The sequence below is a fragment of the Kogia breviceps genome, chromosome X (assembly GCF_026419965.1).
Source record: "Kogia breviceps isolate mKogBre1 chromosome X, mKogBre1 haplotype 1, whole genome shotgun sequence".
In the NCBI taxonomy this organism is placed as follows: Eukaryota; Metazoa; Chordata; class Mammalia; order Artiodactyla; family Physeteridae; genus Kogia; species Kogia breviceps.
In genome coordinates, this window is record NC_081330.1 from 24,614,377 (window position 1) to 24,632,065 (window position 17,689).

At 44.6% G+C, this 17,689-nt stretch overlaps 1 non-coding gene across 1 annotated transcript; it reads right to left on the bottom strand.

The window, feature by feature from the left end:
* Positions 1-999: 999 nt before the first annotated feature.
* On the bottom strand, positions 1,000-1,072 carry TRNAG-CCC (transfer RNA glycine (anticodon CCC)). Its single transcript has one exon. It is a non-coding gene; the product is annotated as a tRNA-Gly (tRNA).
* Positions 1,073-17,689: the final 16,617 nt, after the last annotated feature.

Consider the following 17,689-nt stretch of genomic DNA (forward strand, 5'->3'; position numbering starts at 1 on the left):
GTTGGAGAGGTTAGACGACTGGTCACCCTTGGTCTGGTAGGGTTTAGCTAGGGGAGGCTGACACCTGGTGGTCACACGTGGGAGGTGCAGAAGAGTTCATAATAGCCCCATGCCTTTACCATTTACTTACCACTTATTGAGCAACTTGCTTTATATGAATTATCTCATTTAAAACTCACAACAACCCTGTGAAGGGAGTATCATGATTTCAGCTTGACACATGAATGATTTATCTAAGCATTTATGAACTGATTTAAGCAATGGGGTCAGGGTTTTTTTTTTTTTCCATTTTTCTTTTCTTAGCTCCTGGGACAGTACCTGGCTCATAGTAGATTCTCAGGAAATATTTATTGAAATAATATTTTTTACTTATCAACATCATGAAACATTAATTCAGAGGGCAGTCTCTTTGTAATAGAGTTGATTTGAATATTGTGCCACCCACCAGATAAGCCTAGTCTCAGTCTGCTGCAGCTCTTGCTTAAATATCTTTCCCTAGAAATCTCACCACCTCAGATACTTGGAGACCAAGTCTGCTGCGAGAAATATTCAAATCTATTGAAACTCTACTCAATTACAATCATCCTACACCCTCTGTCCTGGACACCACGAGGCTGGGTCTCTGTCCAAATGTAGACATTTCAAGTTGAGAAACCACCAAGAAACCACAAGGTTTAGTCAGCTGAGGCTGTTCAAGTGCTGCATTCTCAGAATCCCCGTGAAACATTAGGTGCCCAGGAGAATGCCAAATGTAATATATGGAGAATGAACGAGCAGCCTCCATTGGAGGGAGATGCAGGGGGAGTGGTATCTTGAGGAGAGAACCATGTTTCATTTAAGGTCAGAAAGTGAGAGAGTTTCCATGGAAGAGAGTCTATCTTTTTTAAAAAATATTTATTTATTTATTTATTTAGGCTGTGCTGGGTCTTAGTTGAGGCATGTGGGATCTTTTAGTTGTGGCATGTGGACTCTTAGTTGCAGCATGCGTGCAGGATCTAGTTCCCTGACCGGGGATCGAACCCGGGCCCCCTGCATTGGGAGTGCAGAGTCTTACCCACTGGACCACCAGGGAAGTCCCAGTCTGTCTATCTTTGAATGAGAATTCCCTAGGGCCAAGTGGAAAGGTCTGGGAGGGAGAGGTAAAGTGGGAATTTGTGTAGGTGAGGAAGCACAGAGCAGGGTGGAGATGAAAGGAAGAGATGATCCAGGGGCTTCATCTTGGATAGTGGCAAAATATGATAGGATGTAAAGAAGGGTGGTATTAACTTTCCTCAAAGCTAAAGCAGGCTGAGGCCCTTGGCTATGGTGGGGAACTGGGACATTTGGAGTCATTATTGTGAAACTTATCAGGGAGGGGTCTGGAGCTATCAAGGTAGAAGTGGTGGTTGCAGAGATAAAAGCAAAACCATCTGAGTGATTAAGTTGGCAAGTAGAAAAGGCAGGGATAGGAAAGTGAGTATTGCCTTGAAAAGGCTGAAGAGTGAAAGCTCTACACATTGACTGACCCCAAGTGAAAAAGAAGGGTATTTTCAGAAATCAGTAGGTGCCCCACAAGAAATGCTATGCTCGTAACCCCCCAAACCCTATTGGCTCCTTCCTTTTCTTCTGATTTCAGCATCTACTTAGATGACAGCTTTCTAAACTTTCTTGGCAGGCTCTTGGTGCTTCCTTTTAGACATCTCTTGTTGATCCTCATGGACTCCATTAAGGTCTGTGCTCCTTGAGACCACGGATCGACCATGTCTATCTCTCGAATGCCCCTCTGTTTCTGTCTCTGCCCATTGGGCATGTTTTCATCATGAAAGTAAAGGAATGGGAGCAGTTGAAGATCCCGAGAGACTCTGAGGTGAAGAAGAAGGAAATTGAGGAAGGTTATGTTGAAGTCCTCATTCTTCTCTGTACAATGGAAGGCATGGTTGTTGGCTGAAGGTGAGGGGGGTAATTCATACCTCATTTGGTTGTTGTGAGCATTAAACGAGATAGTCGATGTGAGGCATTTAGCACAGTGTGTAGCTCAATAAATCGGAGTTTTAAAAAGCTCCCTGTGGAGAAGTCAGAGTCCTGGCTGGAAATGGCAGTAGTCAAGGCAATTGATGAGTGTTGGGCAAGGTTCACCACTCAGCAATGGATTAGTGAACAGATAGGAGCTGGGATCCAAATAAGGAGAGACCAGCAAGCTACTAAAGCTCAAGGAATAAACTGAGGATTCATCGCATTGTATAACCTTAAGCGGTGAGTTTTAAGTGAAGCACGGATCCTGGCAAACCATTTGCTAGGCAGGGGGCCACCTTAGACCCAAAGGGTATACCTTTCCTGGGTTGAATTTCAAGGGCCATTCATTATGACCCATTAGAGTGTCTTGAGAGCCTGACTTTGTACAGAATCCAGAGAGTATGATTTAGAGAGTTTCTTTAATAACACTTAGTAGGTAGGAAAGGGGAGTAGAGAAATTGGGACAGGGCAGGGGACTGGCGAAAGGAAATGTGAATGGGGGAATTTAGGTTAGCAGAAGGCATATTGTTGGAGTGTTTGATAGTGGGATGAAGCAAAAAGAGGGAGAGTGTTTTGTAGGAAACAGAAAAACTACAAAAAAGAAGGGAAGGAGATAGAAAAAAAAGTTATATATCTGTTTTCTCTCCATCAAATATAGTACCTAGAACTCAAGTAAATAATTGCTAGAAATTTAATTCTAAATGAGAACACAGTAACTCTTTAAAATATGAAGTGAATTTATTATAGAAAATGGATTAAAACTATACTATTAAAATTAAAAAGATGAAAAAACAGAGCAAGCAGGATTGATACATTTGCCCAGGAATTTGTTAAAAATAAATTTATTTATTTACTTACTTATTTTTGGCTGCGTTGGGTCTTCATTGCTGCACGCAGGCTTTCTCTAGTTGCGGCGAGTGGGGGCTACTCTTCCTTGTAGTGTGCAGGCTTCTCATTGCGGTGGCTTCTCTTGTTGCAGAGCACGGGCTCTAGGTGCGTGGTCGTCAGTAGCTGTGGAACATGGGCTCAGTAGTTGTGGCACACAGGCTTAGTTGCTCTGCAGCATGCGGGATCTTCCTGGACCAGGGATCGAATCCGTGTCCCCTGCATTGGCAGGCGGATTCTTAACCACTGCGCCACCAGGGAAGTCCCTCCCCAGGAATTTATTTATTTATTTTATTTAGTTTTGGCTGCATTGAGTCTTCGTTCCTGCACGCAGGCTTTCTCTAGTTGAAGAGAGCAGGGGCTACTCTTCCTTGCGGTGCACGGGCTTCTCATTGCAGTGGCTTCTCTTGTTGTGGAGCACGGGCTCTAGGTGCATGGGCTTCAGTAGTTGTGGCGCATGGGCTTAGTTGCTCCGCGGCAAATGGGATCTTCCCGGACCAGGGCTCGAACCCATGTCCCCTGCATTGGCAGGCGGATTCTCAACCACTGTGCCACCAGGGAAGCGCCTCCCCAGGAATTTTAAAAATTCTTTCCCTCTTAGAATAAAAGGCTTTCTGTGCTTTAAAACAGTCGTAAATTTTAAAATTAACTTATTATACTATAAAAATAATCTCAGTCCTATTTTAAATAGGTACTACTTGGCTAACATGCACTGGTAATATATTAGCAGTCCCAGTTGCTTGACAGATGTAGATGTTAGATGAAATCCAGTTGGTTAAATTATACTCACTTGTCCAAAGAGGAACGTAACTAGAGAAATTAAAAGAAATCCTCAACATTTAGGCAGCGTCTAAGCAAAAAGAACTAGAAACAACGTGAGTTAGTTTCCTATAGCTGCTGTAACAAGTTACCTGTAACGGAGTGTTTTGCGCTTTTTTTTGAACATCTTTATTGGAGTATAATTGCTTTACAATGTTGTATTAGTTTCTGCTGTATAACAAAGTGAATCAGTTATATGTATACATATATCGCCATATCCCCTCCCTCTTGCATCTCCCTCCCACCCTCCCTATCCCACCCCTCTAGGTGGTCACAAAGCACGAGCTGATCTCCCTGTGTTATGCAGCTGCTTCCCACTAGCTATTCATTTTACATTTGGTAGTGTATATATGTCCATGCCACTCTCTCACTTCGTCCCAGCTTACCCTTCCCCCTCCTCATGTCCTCAAGTCCATTCTCTATGTCTGTGTCTTTATTCCTGTCCTGCCCCTAGGTTCATTAAAACCATTTTTTTTAAGATTCCATATGTATGTGTTAGCATATGGTATTTGTTTTTCTCTTTCTGACTTACTTCACTCTGTATGACAGACTCTAGGTCCATCCACCTCACTACAAATAACTCAATTTCGGTTCTTTTTATGGCTGAGTAATATTCCATTGTATATATATGCCACGTCTTCTTTATCCATTCATCTGTCAATGGACACTTAGGTTGCTTCCATGTCCTGCCTATTGTAAAAAGAGCTGCAATGAACATTGAGGTGCATGTGTCTTTTTGAAGTATGGTTTTCTCTGGGTATATGCCCAGTAGTGGGATTGCTGGGTCGTAAGGTAGTTCTATTTTTAGTTTTTTAAGGAACCTCCATGCTGTTCTCCATAGTGGCTGGATCAGTTTACATTCTCACCAATCGTGCAAGAGTAGAGTTTTTGATAATGGCCATTCTGACTGGTGTGAGGTTATACCTCATTGTAGTTTTTTTTTTTTTTTTGCAGTACGTGGGCCTCTCACTGTTGTGGCCTCTCCCGTTCTGGAACACAGGCTCTGGACGCGCAGGCTCAGCGCCCATGGCTCACAGGCCTAGCCGCTCCACGGCATGTGGGATCTTCCCGGACTGGGGCACGATCCCGTGTCCCCTGCATTGGCAGGCGGACTCTCAACCACTGCGCCACCAGGGAAGTCCCTCAATGTAGTTTTGATTTGCATTTCTCTAATGATTAGTGATGTTGAGCATCCTTTCATGTGTTTGTTGGCAATCTGTATATCTTCTTTGGAGAAATGTCTACTTAGGTCTTCTGCCCATTTTAGGATTAAGTTGTTTGTTTTCTTGATAATGAGATGCATGAGCTGCTTGTATATTTTAGAGATTAATCCTTTGTCAGTTGCTTCGTTTGCAAATATTTTCTCCCATTCTAAGGGTTATCTTTTTATCTTGTTTATGGTTTCCTTTGCTGTGCAAAAATATTTTAAGTTTCATTAAGTCCCATTTGTTTATTTTTGTTTTAATTTCCATTTCTCTAGGAGGTGGTTCAAAAAGGATCTTGCTGTCATAGAGTGTTCTGCCTATGTTTTCCTCTAAGAGTTTGATAGTTTCTGGCCTTACATTTAGGTCTTTAATCCATTTGGAGTTTATTTTTGTGTATGGTGTTAGGGAGTGTTCTAATTTCATTCTTTTACGTGTAGCTGTCCAGTTTTCCCAGCACCACTTGTTGAAGAGGCTGTCTTTTCTCCATTGTATATTCTTGCCTCCTTTATCAAAGATAAGGTGACCACATGTGCATGAGTTTATCTCTGGGCTTTCTATCCTGTTCCATTGATCTATATTTCTGTTTTTGTGCCAGTACCATACTGTCTTGATTACTGTAGCCTTGTAGTATAGTCTGAAGTCAGGGTACCTGATTCCTCCAGTTCCGTTTTACTTTCTCAAGATTGCTTTGGCTATTTGGGGTCCTTTGTGTTTCCATACTAATTGTGAAACTTTTTTCTAATTCTGTAAAAAATGCCATTGGTAGTTTGATAGGGATTGCATTGAATCTATAGATTGCTTTGGGTAGTAGAGTCATTTTCACAATGTTGATTCTTCCAGTCCAAGAACATGGTATATCTCTCCATCTGTTTGTATCATCCTTAATTTCTTTCATCAGTTTCCTATAGTTTTCTGCAAACAGGTCTTTTGTCTCCTTAGGAAGGTTTATTCCTAGGTATTTTATTCTTTTTGTTGCAGTGGTAAATGGGAGTGTTTTCTTAATTTCACTTTCAGATTTTTCATCATTAGTGTATAGGAATGCCAGAGATTTCTGTGCATTAATTTTGTATCTTGCAGCTTTACCAAATTCATTGATTAGCTGTAGTAGTTTTCTGGTAGCATCTTTAGGATTCTCTATGTATAGAAACAATGGTCTCTTGCCTCTTTGGCAGCCCCAGACTTTTTCCCGGACTCCCTCCTGGCTAGCTGTGGTGCACCAGCCCCCTTCAGGCTGTGTTCACGCAGCCGACCTCAGTCCTCTCCCTGGGATCTGACCTCCGAAGCCCAAGCCTGAACTTCAAGCCCCCAACCGCCCCAGCAAGTGAGCAGACAAGCCTCTTAGGCTGGTCAGCACTGATCCTCTGTGTGGGAATCTCTCTGCTTTGCCCTCTGCACCCCTGTTACTGCACTCTCCTCCGTGGCTCTGAAGCTTCCCTCCTCCGCCACCCGCAGTCTCCGCCTGAGAAGGGGCTTCCTGGTGTGTGGAAACCTTTCCTCCTTCACAGCTCCCTCCCACTGGTGCAGGTCCCGTCCCTATTCTTTTGTCTCTGTTTTTTCTTTTTTCTTTTGCCCTACCCAGGTATGTGGGGAGTTTCTTTTTTTTTTTTTTTTTTTTTTTTGCGGTATGCGGGCCTCTCACTGTTGTGGCCTCTCCCGTTGCGGAGCACAGGCTCCGGACGCGCAGGCCTAGCGGCCATGGCTCACGGGCTTAGTTGCTCCGCGGCATGTGGGATCTTCCCGGAGCAGGGCACGAACCCGTGTCTCCTGCATCGGCAGGCGGATTCTCAACCACTGCGCCACCAGGGGAGCCCTGCACCTGGTTTTGATGCCACACACCCTATTCCTACCCAGGGCTCTGGGGTCAAACTTCTGTGGTCCCTGATCTGAGAGAGAAAGTGTCCTGCCATGGCCCTTACAGAGGACACTTGGAGCTTGCCCCTGGCCTCTCCACACTCCTTTCAAACAGCCTTTGCCTGTGATGCATATCCTTACTTTCTAGCTCTGTTGCACCCTTCTCCTGTAATAAACTGTACCATTGTAAGCATTGTTATGTTGGGTCCTTTGGGTCTTTTTCAGCGACCCAACCCTGTTTAACTACTGGAACCTTCAAGTAGGGGAGTTGTGGCTGTTTGTTGCATGGAGATTTTTGGAAGCAGGAGGATTGTAGAACTAAGCCACACCAGCGTGGTAGGAAAGAACTGTAATGTGCCACCTAGGCAGAAGACATCTAGACACAAGAGAGGCCCAAGGCCTGTCTGATTCCAAAGCTCACACTTTTCGTCACTTGTATTTACTACCTTTCTATCTCTTTGTTAGGGATTCCTGTCACAGAGGAAGTCTTCCCATTTTACAGCCTATCTCTCTTCTCAGAACTGATGCTCGGAATGTCTTCTCCTTCCTCCCTCAGTCCTCACGTCCCTCTCCTGTTCTCTCCCTACCCTTAGTCCCTCCCCCTTCCTTTCTTCCTTCTCTCTTTCTTGCTTCTTTCTTTCTTTCCTTTTTAAATTTATTTTCCTTTCTTCCCTACCTTCCTCCTTCCCTTCTTTCTTTTTTTTTCTTTATTTTCCTTCTTTCCCTTCTCCCTTCTATCTCTCCCTCCCTTTTCCTCCTTCTTTCATCCCTCCTCTTCCTCCCTCCTTTCCTCCATCCTCCCTTCCCTCCCTCCCTCCTCATCTATCATTGGGTTTCTCCCATTGTCTATTCTGTTATCTTGCAGCCCCGGGTCCAAACCTCACTTAACCCACGACTTGACAACAGCTTGGAAAAACTGGACCCTAAGTTTCATTTTAGCCTCCTGCCAGCAACATTGCTGAGAGGGCATGGAGAACACTCCCTAGCCCGCCTCACAAGTATCTGACAGACAGGGTGAGATAGCAAACCAAGAGCTTTGCCCACGAGTGGAAAGTGATGGGTATTTGCCCCCCAAATCCATTCTCCACCTTTTCCTACCTTGCCCTACGCCCCAGGAGGCTACCCCTTTCACGGTCTGTATCATATGAGCCCCCTGGCCCTTGGCTTCTGGTTAGTTTGGTCAGTGGTGAGCACTGACATGAGATTAGAGGGTGAGAAGAAAGAGAAGTCAGGGTATTTATTCTCTCTGTCCCCTTCCTGCTCAGCGCTGGTTCTGGAAAGAGAAGCATTCCTCATTGGCCACAACTGCTACTAGGCAGCCCTCCTGCCCCACCCCATTTCTCACCAGGCTCTAGTATTACCCCCTCTCCTTGCCTCTTCTGGTCGAGGGGTGACAATGGCTTCCCTCTGTTGCTTCTCCCTGAACACGTTAGCACCCCTTATTGCTTCCCTTATTCTTGCCCACATTTTCATCAATTCACCTCAGATAAATTCTTTGAGTGTGCCATCTGTTCTTTTGCCAGGACAAGAAATTCCTTGCAGGGCAAGGAGCTGCCCTAGAACTGGGGCCAAGACAGTGCCATTTGCATTGAGCCTGGGGCTCTCCTCCCCATCAGGTGACAGTACTTGTCAGAGCCATGGGCTTGGGTCCTAGAAAAATAGGCAAATACACATCGAAGTAGGGGTGCAAAAGACATTTATTCTTTCTTACAAGGCTCTTGGGATTTTTGTGAAAAAGTGAGGTAAGAAGGCCAGGCTTTACTAGGACTACCAGGCCCTAAACAAAGAGGATGGTACAGAATCACTATCTATCTACTCCTGCTTACCCTGACACAGTGGCTTGTCTCCGGGAGGGGGTGCTCTCAAACACAGTCTTCATGGCAATAAACAATCATATCTGAATCAGAGAGAGTGATGAATCAAGATGTCATTTTAGTCCTTAGTAGGGCAGGGTGAGTACTGGGTGTTTCCTTTGCCTGCATTGTTCCCAAGCCAGCTATATGGCATCCTTCATGACCTCCTGGAATGACAGCAATCATCTAAGAAGATGATTATTGTGGGTCTCCTGGCCTGTGTTAATTGTTCCCATGGCCAGAATTCAACCATGTCTGGGTATGTCTCATAACCTGGACGGGCAAGCAATACAAAGATATTTTTTGCATCAGTATCAAATTGCACAGGGCACTTGTGTAAAGGAGGTTTGCATGGGCACCTGGGGACACATGAAAATAAAGAAGATGGTACCTTATTTTGCTTAGGTGTTGATTCCCCTGCCCAGCCTCAGAGACACATGTTTGAGCCCTATAGAGAGAGAGGCTAACGGCATAAGCTGATGGACCTGGTTCCCAGCAGAGGTGTAAGAGCATGGGAGGGGAGCACTCCCCGGACACCTCAATCATTTGCAATTTCAGTGATATAAAGAGCCTATACTCTTGACACAGATGTTCTTATGTGGTGAAAAATTATGCAAAACTTGGAAATAAGGCAAAAGGATGTTCTTTCCATGTCACACTGGAGTATTGTCTAAGAGACCTGCCTAAAGATTATTTAATTCTCTACAGAAATGTGTTTTGTTTGACTTACTATTTACTATTGATTATAGCCAAGTCTCTGTTAACTTGCAGACGTCTGTTTGTAGAGATGCAAATGCTTCTGTCAAGTAGAAAAGATGGCCTCAAAGGTAACAGTTGTATTTCCCTATAGGACATTAACCAGTACTGTATCTAAATCTAACTTAGTAGTCTTATTTTAGAATTATTTCTTTGAGTGCCTATATGCACTTTCTTTCAAATTCTCCTTTGAACCAACTTACCATACTGCTGTTTCCTCATTAGTGAGTTAAATAAAATATTTATAGGGGCTTATTTTATATTTTGTACAAGTCATATTTTTAACTTTCTAAAAATTATACTTTGCCAGTGGACAATGGTAGCTATGACAAAAGTGAGACACTCTTTATGTGTTTAATTGAGCAATGGATAGCAATGAGAGGTCTGAAGCAAATGAGGAGAATGGCAGGTGCCATAGAGTAACTATAGCTGAAAGATAGGTTCACGAGGACGTTAGAAATACCTCTTGGGAACTCCCAGACATGACTTGGTGAAACAAATATTTTACCTAAATTTCCTGGTTTCATCTTGATTGTGACGGCAAAAGGAAATCAGAAGAGGGAAGCTGCCCAAGTTCCACTGCGCCGTTATTTCAAAACCTTTTCATGAAAACTTCTAATTGGATATCTTTTTTAAAAATTTTAAATTTACTTATTTATTTTTGGCTGTGTTGGGTCTTCGTTTCTGTGCGAGGGCTTTCTCTAGTTGTGGCGAGCAGGGGCCACTCTTCATCGCGGTACGCGGGCCTCTCACTGTCGCGGCCTCTCTTGTTGCGGAGCACAGGCTCCAGACGCGCAGGCTCAGTAGTTGTGGCTCATGGGCCCAGTTGCTCCGCGGCATGTGGGATCTTCCCAGACCAGGGTTCGAACCTCTGTCCCCTGCATTGGCAGGCAGATTCCCAACTACTGCGCCACCAGGGAATCCCTGGATATCTTTTTGCCAACTCGAACTCAACAGGTCTAAAACTGAACTTATTTTTCCTCTCAAACTTACTTCTACCATTTTCCCTACTTCCTCTTTTTTTTTTTTTCGTTGCGCGGGCCTCTCACTGTTGTGGCCTCTCCCGTTGCGGAGCACAGGCTCCGGACGCGCAGGCCCAGCGGCCATGGCTCACGGGCCCAGCCGCTCCGCGGCATGTGGGATCTTCCCGGACCAGGGCATGAACCCATATCCCCTGCATCGGCAGGCAGATTCTCAACCACTGCGCCACCAGGGAAGCCCTTCCCTACTTCTTGAATGTCACCTCTGCTCACCTAGTCCTTCAAGCCAGAAACTGAAAAGTCATCCTGGGCTTCTCTAGATTCTACATATAATCAGTATGGCCAACCTAAATAAAGAGGTAAACTGAGGCAAGCTTGAATTACCAGATATTGAGTTTATTCGGGAATAACAGAAAAATCGCAATTCAAGAAATGCAAACTGTAGCAAGCTACAGGTGAGTCCCTTGAAGGTTTGGGGTGGGCTGCATTCGTGAGCAAGGAGTGCAAAGGCGGGGGGCGGGGGGGGGAGTCTAGCCAGAGACCAAGCAGCAAGTTCACTGGCTTGAGGATGGGGAGAGATATTCATTGGTCAGGAGATAAGTCTCGGTCTTCTGTAAGTCAGGCATTTATGGGAAATCAGTCTCTTGGTTAAGTTTCGTTCTTCTGAGGGCGCATGCGAGATTCTCCATTTCCTATCCTCCGGTTCCATTTTATGTTGAAATCCTTTCACAGTACCCAAGTCTTAAGTAATTCTATCTCATAAACATTTTCCCCTTCCTCTTCTATCTTCCTGTTACTGTTTTCTCAATTCAGTTCTCTCCCTTGATGAGCCTCCTCACCTGACCCAGGTTCCACCCTTCTTATCACTCATCCTGCCAGTCTAGTTTATACAATGTTGCGAGGTTTGTCTCATTAAAAACAATTATAATATTACTCCTGTGATTAAAACCCTTAAAGGGAAGCAGTGTAGAAGTAGAGGTGATGCAACTTGATGACGGAGTGAGTTGAACAATCCAGGGTGTGAAAAAAATCTTCAACATTTTTTACTGCCTATGGGGTAAAGTCCAGATCGGGCTCTTAGCACTAAGGCAATTTGTATCCTGGTCTCAATCTACTTTATCAGCCTCATCTCCAGGCCATCCCTAACAAATGCCATATACTGTGATTACATTGCACTTCTCACTATGCTCTTCATGCTTCCTTGCTTTTGTGCTCGCTGTTTCCTTTTTTTTTTTTTTTTTTTTTGCGGTACGCGGGCCTCTCACTGTTGTGGCCCCTCCCGTTGCGGAGCACAGGCTCCGGACGCGCAGGCTCAGCGGCCACGGCTCACGGGCCCAGCCGCTCCGCGGCACGTGGGATCCTCCCAGACCGGGGCACGAACCCGCGTCCCCTGCATCGGCAGGCGGACTCCCAACCACTGCGCCACCAGGGAAGCCCCTCGCTGTTTCCTTTGTCCTAAATGACCTCATCTCTCTTCTCTGCTAGGTATATTCCTATTCACTTGTCAAACTCCTCCAGGTGGAGCTCAGTGTTTCCTTAAATTTTGTACCGTAGATGCCTTAATCCTGATGCTGGTAGCCCGTGACCAGCTTGCCTGTCAACTGAGGGTCACGTCTTCTCGATGACCTCCTCCACCATGTGACAACTAAAGGCACTATCTGACCCTAGACAGGATCCTGTACTGGTGGGGTGGGGATGGGGGCGAATACTGTAAAAGACATTATTAGGTCAACTGCTAAAATTGGAATATGGGATGATTGATTAAAGTATTTTATCATGGGACTTCCCTGGCGGTCCAGCGGTTAGGACTCCACGCTTCCAGGGCAGGGGGCACAGGGTTGATCCCTGGTTGGTCAGGGAGCTAAGATCCCGCAACCCGCACGGAGTAGCCAAAAATAATACTAACAATAATCAAGTATTGTATCAATGTAAATTTCTGAAGTTCATAACTGGATTATGGTTAAAGTAAGAGAATATTACCATATTCTTCAGAAATATGCACTGAAGTATTTAGGGGTAAAGGTCAATGATCTATAATTCTCTCAAATAGTTCAGGAGAAAAGATAGATAGACAGATAGATAGGTAGAGCATGCACATGATAAAGCACATGGGGTTAAAAGTTAACAATAAGTGAATCTGCGGTAAAGGTGTTGGAGGAGGTCATCAAGGGGATGAGACTGCCAGTTGACCTTAGGGCTGGACCCAGCAATGGGAGGCTCCTCACCCCCTCCCCTGTCCTTGCTTGGAATGTACATTCCGCCCACCGCTCCCATAGCCAGAGGTGATTCAAGGCCAGAGCCCTGAGAGAGCGAGGTGTTGAGACTACCTGGACTGAATAAGTGACTGAACCCAATTTAGGCCTCTATGTAAACTTTTAAGATGCTGGCAAGTGGGTGCGGAGATGGACTTGTCTTGTGACCACCCAAGACAAGCCTCCTATGTAAGTTCCCTTGCTTATTAAACTTCCACCAACCAGTCTGGGGTGGTCTGCCTCTTCTTTGGTCTCTCCTTGCCCTCTGAGTGCAGGGGGCCGGTTTCAGATTTCACCTGGGGAACTCCTTGAGGTTTCGAATCAACAAAAGGGTTTATGGGTGTTCTTTACACTATTCTTATTCTAGCACTCTAGCTGTAAGTTTGAAATTATCTCCAAATAAAAAGTTTAAAAAAACCAAACAATAATACCTTTATCAGAGTACTTGTATTATTATATTGTGATTGTGGCTCCACTAGTCTGTAAGCAATCACAGGTATGAACTATGATTCATCATTGCCAGGGAGGACAAATAGTAGGCATGCTATGCATGTTTGTTGATTGACCTAAGCATTAGCAAATGAATGCCCCGCAAATGGTGTTCTAATGCATTTATAGGTTTCTTGATGTTATCGTCTCTTGCCTTCAGGGGTTGGTTTGATATTACAGGCATACTTCTGCAAAGGATATATATGGATTCCTCAGTTCTGAATATGTGAAGGCTTTCCTAAAGTAAAGCCCAAACAATGTTGTGCAGGCTGTGCTGAAATTTACCATTTCCTGTTATTTCTATAATTGATCAGACACCCTGAAAAATTTGTGAACATTCCCATACCACCTTCACAAAAAGGTATGATCGTAAGCCCCAAAGAGGTCACATCATTCACAGAGGTAACTGTCCAATGCCTGCTCCATTACATCTGCCTCTAATTAAAAGAATAACTCATCAGTATTCCATGATGGTTAATTGTTTTTAGTACTGCTTTTGACTATCAAGGAACCACAATTCAGCCGTTCATTAAATTAAAAAAACATTTGTTGAGTATCTACTATTTGAGGGGTATTTCCTGGTCACTGAGGATATAGCAGTGAACAAAAGAGTGTCCTGGTGTCATGGACTTTACAGTCCAGTAGGGAAGACAGGCATTAGGCAAGTAAGCACATCAGAGATTACCTTTGTAAAACTCAACATTTCAAAAAATATATATAATACATTCCTGGGCATAAGGCTCAATGTTCCTGGAAATGATTTCTTTAGAAGTTTGAGTGTATACATTTAGTGGTTTCCCAAAATTATCAGTTAGAGGGTCTATATATATATCTCTTCCTTGAATTGAAAATTAGTGCTGATGGGCTTCCCTGGTGGCGCAGTGGTTAAGAATCTGCCTGTCAATGCAGGGGACATGGGTTCAAGCCCTGGTCCGGGAAGATCCCACATGCCACGGAGCAACTAAGCCCGTGCGCCACAACTACTGAGCCTGCACTCTAGAACCCGCGAGCCACAACTATGGAGCCCGCGTGCTGCAACTACTGAAGCCCGTATGCCTAGAGCCCGTGCTCCTCAACAAGAGAAGCCACCACAGTGAGAAGCCCACGCAAAAATAAATAAAATAAAATAAATTTAAAAAAAAAAAAAAAAAAGAAAATTAGTGCTGTTAACTTATCATAAATAGAAGTAATGGAATTAATTCTTCAGGAATTTTCTCAGTAGTATATGAATGAGCCTGTGTCAGTTAACATCCAGTGGGAATAGATGGCACACTTAAATTTTTTGAAAGAATCATTTAATAAAGCAACTATTTACTAAAGTTAGGTAGGATATAGAGAATCCACAAGTGATATTCCAGAACCCAAGGCTAGTAAGGCTGTTAACACAGGCTTAAACCTGAGGCAGCAAAGGGAAGGAGTGGTTTCTTGAACTTGGGTGGGGGCAGAGAAAGAGCTAGGTGGCTAGGGTTACCTGACAGGAAAAGCTACAACTTTCAGGTGAGGGAAACAGCCAGCCCGCCTCCAGAAACCTCTCAGGGAAAAAGTCATAGAACTAAGTATCCCAACTTCATTCTTCTCCATCCTTGCCACTCCTTCCCATTGGCCAAGCTCAACTGGAAGCTAGAGGCAATGGAGCTCACCGATGTATATATATATGGGTCGGTACAGAGCAGAGCGGAGAGCTCATCTAGAGGAGCAAATCATTAAAGGGTATGCAGCACAGGTCCCTAGTACTCTTTTCTCATCACAGCCCAGGCCTTGAACTGTTTGCCTCAATCTACATTACATTTTATTTTCTGACGGGTTTCTGACCTTACCATCTCATAACCCTCTTTTCTTATGTAAAACTGAAGATCATCTTTGGAAGCTGAGGCTTGTCGCTGCTTCCTTTTTTTTAAAAAAATATTTATTTATTTATTTATTTTTGGCTGTGTTGGGTCTTCATTGCTGCACGCGGGCTTTCTCTAGTTGAGGCGAGCGGGGGGGGGGGGTGCTACTCTTCGTCGCAGTGCATGGGCCTCTCACTGCAGTGGCTTCTCTTGCTGCAGAGCACAGGGTCTTGAGCGCAGGCTCAGTAGTTGTGGCGCACGGGCTTAGTTGCTCCACGGCCTGTGGGATCTTCCCGGAGCAGGGATCGAACCCGTGTCCCCTGCATTGGCAGGCGGATTCTTAACCACTGCGTCGCCAAGGAAGCCCCTGTCACTGCTTCTTAACTTGTGACTTCTGGCTTCCCTTCCTTCCTCATCCCTTTGACCAAGATGTTTTCCTCTGCTCTGGGTGAACTTGCCCAGTTCATTCTGGAACACTATTTGAACAAAGGCCCTCAGAGCAAGTGCCCCTGCTATATTTGCTTCAGCTCTGTGAGTGGCGACTGGATGTGACAGCTGAGATGGGAAGCACTTATTTGTGTCAGACTAATAACTCAGTCATCACTCCAGTTCTGTTTACCTCCATCCCCCTCTCTTGCCTGACAGCCACACCTCTGAGTGGATTAGGACTCCAAACAAAGTTGAAAGATACCTCATTAGAGGTGAGATGAGGAGTGACTGGGGAGACTATAAGAACTTGAAGAACTGGTATTTCTTGCCCATGTTGGATGATGAAATTGTTTTAAAAGGCAGGCTAGTAAAGAGTTCTGGCATGCCTGGGAAAGATTAACTCCAATTTCCACGTCGTGGCTACTTTTGGAGCGGGAAGGCAAAAGACATCCAGAAGTACAGAGGGAGCTCCAACTGGGGCTATATTTTATTGTTTTGTTTTGTTTTGTTTTGTTTTTTTTTGCGGTACACGGACCTCTCACTGTTGTGGCCTCTCCCATTGCGGAGCACAGGCTCCGGACGCGCAGGCTCAGCGGCCATGGCTCACGGGCCCAGCCTCTCCGCGGCATGTGGGATCTTCCCGGACCGGGGCACGAACCCGTGTCCCCTGCACCGGCAGGCGGACTCCCAACCACTGCGCCACCAGGGAAGCCCTATATTTTATTCTTAATAACTGAAATTCTGAAGCATGTATAAGAAAATGCTAGAATTTCATAGTGAATGGTGGGGTGCTAATTATGAAATTCTTTGTACTTTTCTCTATGTGGAGATTACAGTTGAGTAGAGGAGAATGGGGGTGGCTGCCCCCCAGACATGACCAAGGAAAGCAGACAGGATGGAAAGAACAGTGCAGTTACCTGTCTCCTAGGGTCCCAGTGGTTCTCTGAGAGTATGTTACTTCAGTGCGGCCACAGGCAGAGGCTTCATGGGGCCTCTGGAATCATGGTGACACTAGTAGTTTGGAGACCTGATGAAGTTTTTGTTCCTAGCTCTGCTCTACAAAGGAGGTAGTTCAGTGTAGTAGTTAGGGGCCAGTCTGATAAAGCCAGCCTGCCCGGGTTCAGATCTTGCTTTGGGCACTTCCTGGCTGTGTCACTTTACCCCTCTGTATTTGTTTCCTCACCCGTAAAACGTGATGAGAATGTCAACCCATGTCAAGAGGCTGTTGAGAGGAGTATGGCCACAGACTGAATTTTATGCTATTTTTATGCTATTATTCTCCCAGACAAGCTGAACTAATGGCAACAATCCTCTAGCACAGGGATTGGCACACTTTTTCTGTAAAGGGCCAGATAGTAAACATTTGAGTCTTCATGGGCCATCTGCTCTCTGTCCCAATTACTCAACTCTGGTGTTGTAGTGAGAAAGCAGCCATGGACAATATATAAGCAAATGGGTGTGGCTGTGTTCCAATAAAAAACTTTACTCATAAAACAGGCAGTGGAAAAACAAAACAAAACAAAAATGTGCAGTGGGCTCATGAGCTGTAGTATGTCAACTCTTTCTGTAGAGTATTTTATTTTATTTTTTAGTATTCTTTTCCATTATGGTTTATTACAGGGTACTGAATATAGTTCCCTGTGCTATACAGTAAGACCTTGTTGTTTATCCATCCTATATATACTAGTTTGTATCTGCTAATCCCAAACTCCCCATCCATCCCTTCCCCCACCCCTCTTCCCCCTTGGCAACCACTAGTTTGTTCTCTATATCTGTGAATCTGTTTCCTTTTTGTTATGTTTACTAGTTTGTTGTATTTTTTAGATTCCACATACAAGTGATATCATACAGTATTTGTCTTTCTCTGTGTGTCTTTTTTCACTTAGCATAAAGCCCTCCAAATACATCCATGTTGCTGCAAATGGCAAAATTTCATTCTTTTTTATGGCTGAGTAGTATTCCATTGTATATATATATACCACATCTTCTTTATCCATTCCTCTGTTGATGGACATTTAGGTTGCTTCCATGTCTGTAGCATGTTTTAAATGCTTGGATTCTCCACTTATCTCTCAAAATGATGGATGCCCTAGGCTATTTGGGAAGAGTGGCACACATTCCTATGCCCTGGTTGGACCCTTGCAAAACCTGTACTGTGCCTCCCTTCAAAAAAGGAAAAAGTATGTTTCCTTAACACAAGTTGGGACCACATCTGCACCCTCCTAAGTAGAGTCTGCCTGTGACCCTCCAGTTTAATTACCCCAAGACTCAGGACTTGCTCCCTACCTAGAAGCTTAAAGAAGTCTCACTTCAGCCACACCATTGCTACTTGAGAAAATTCTCCATCCT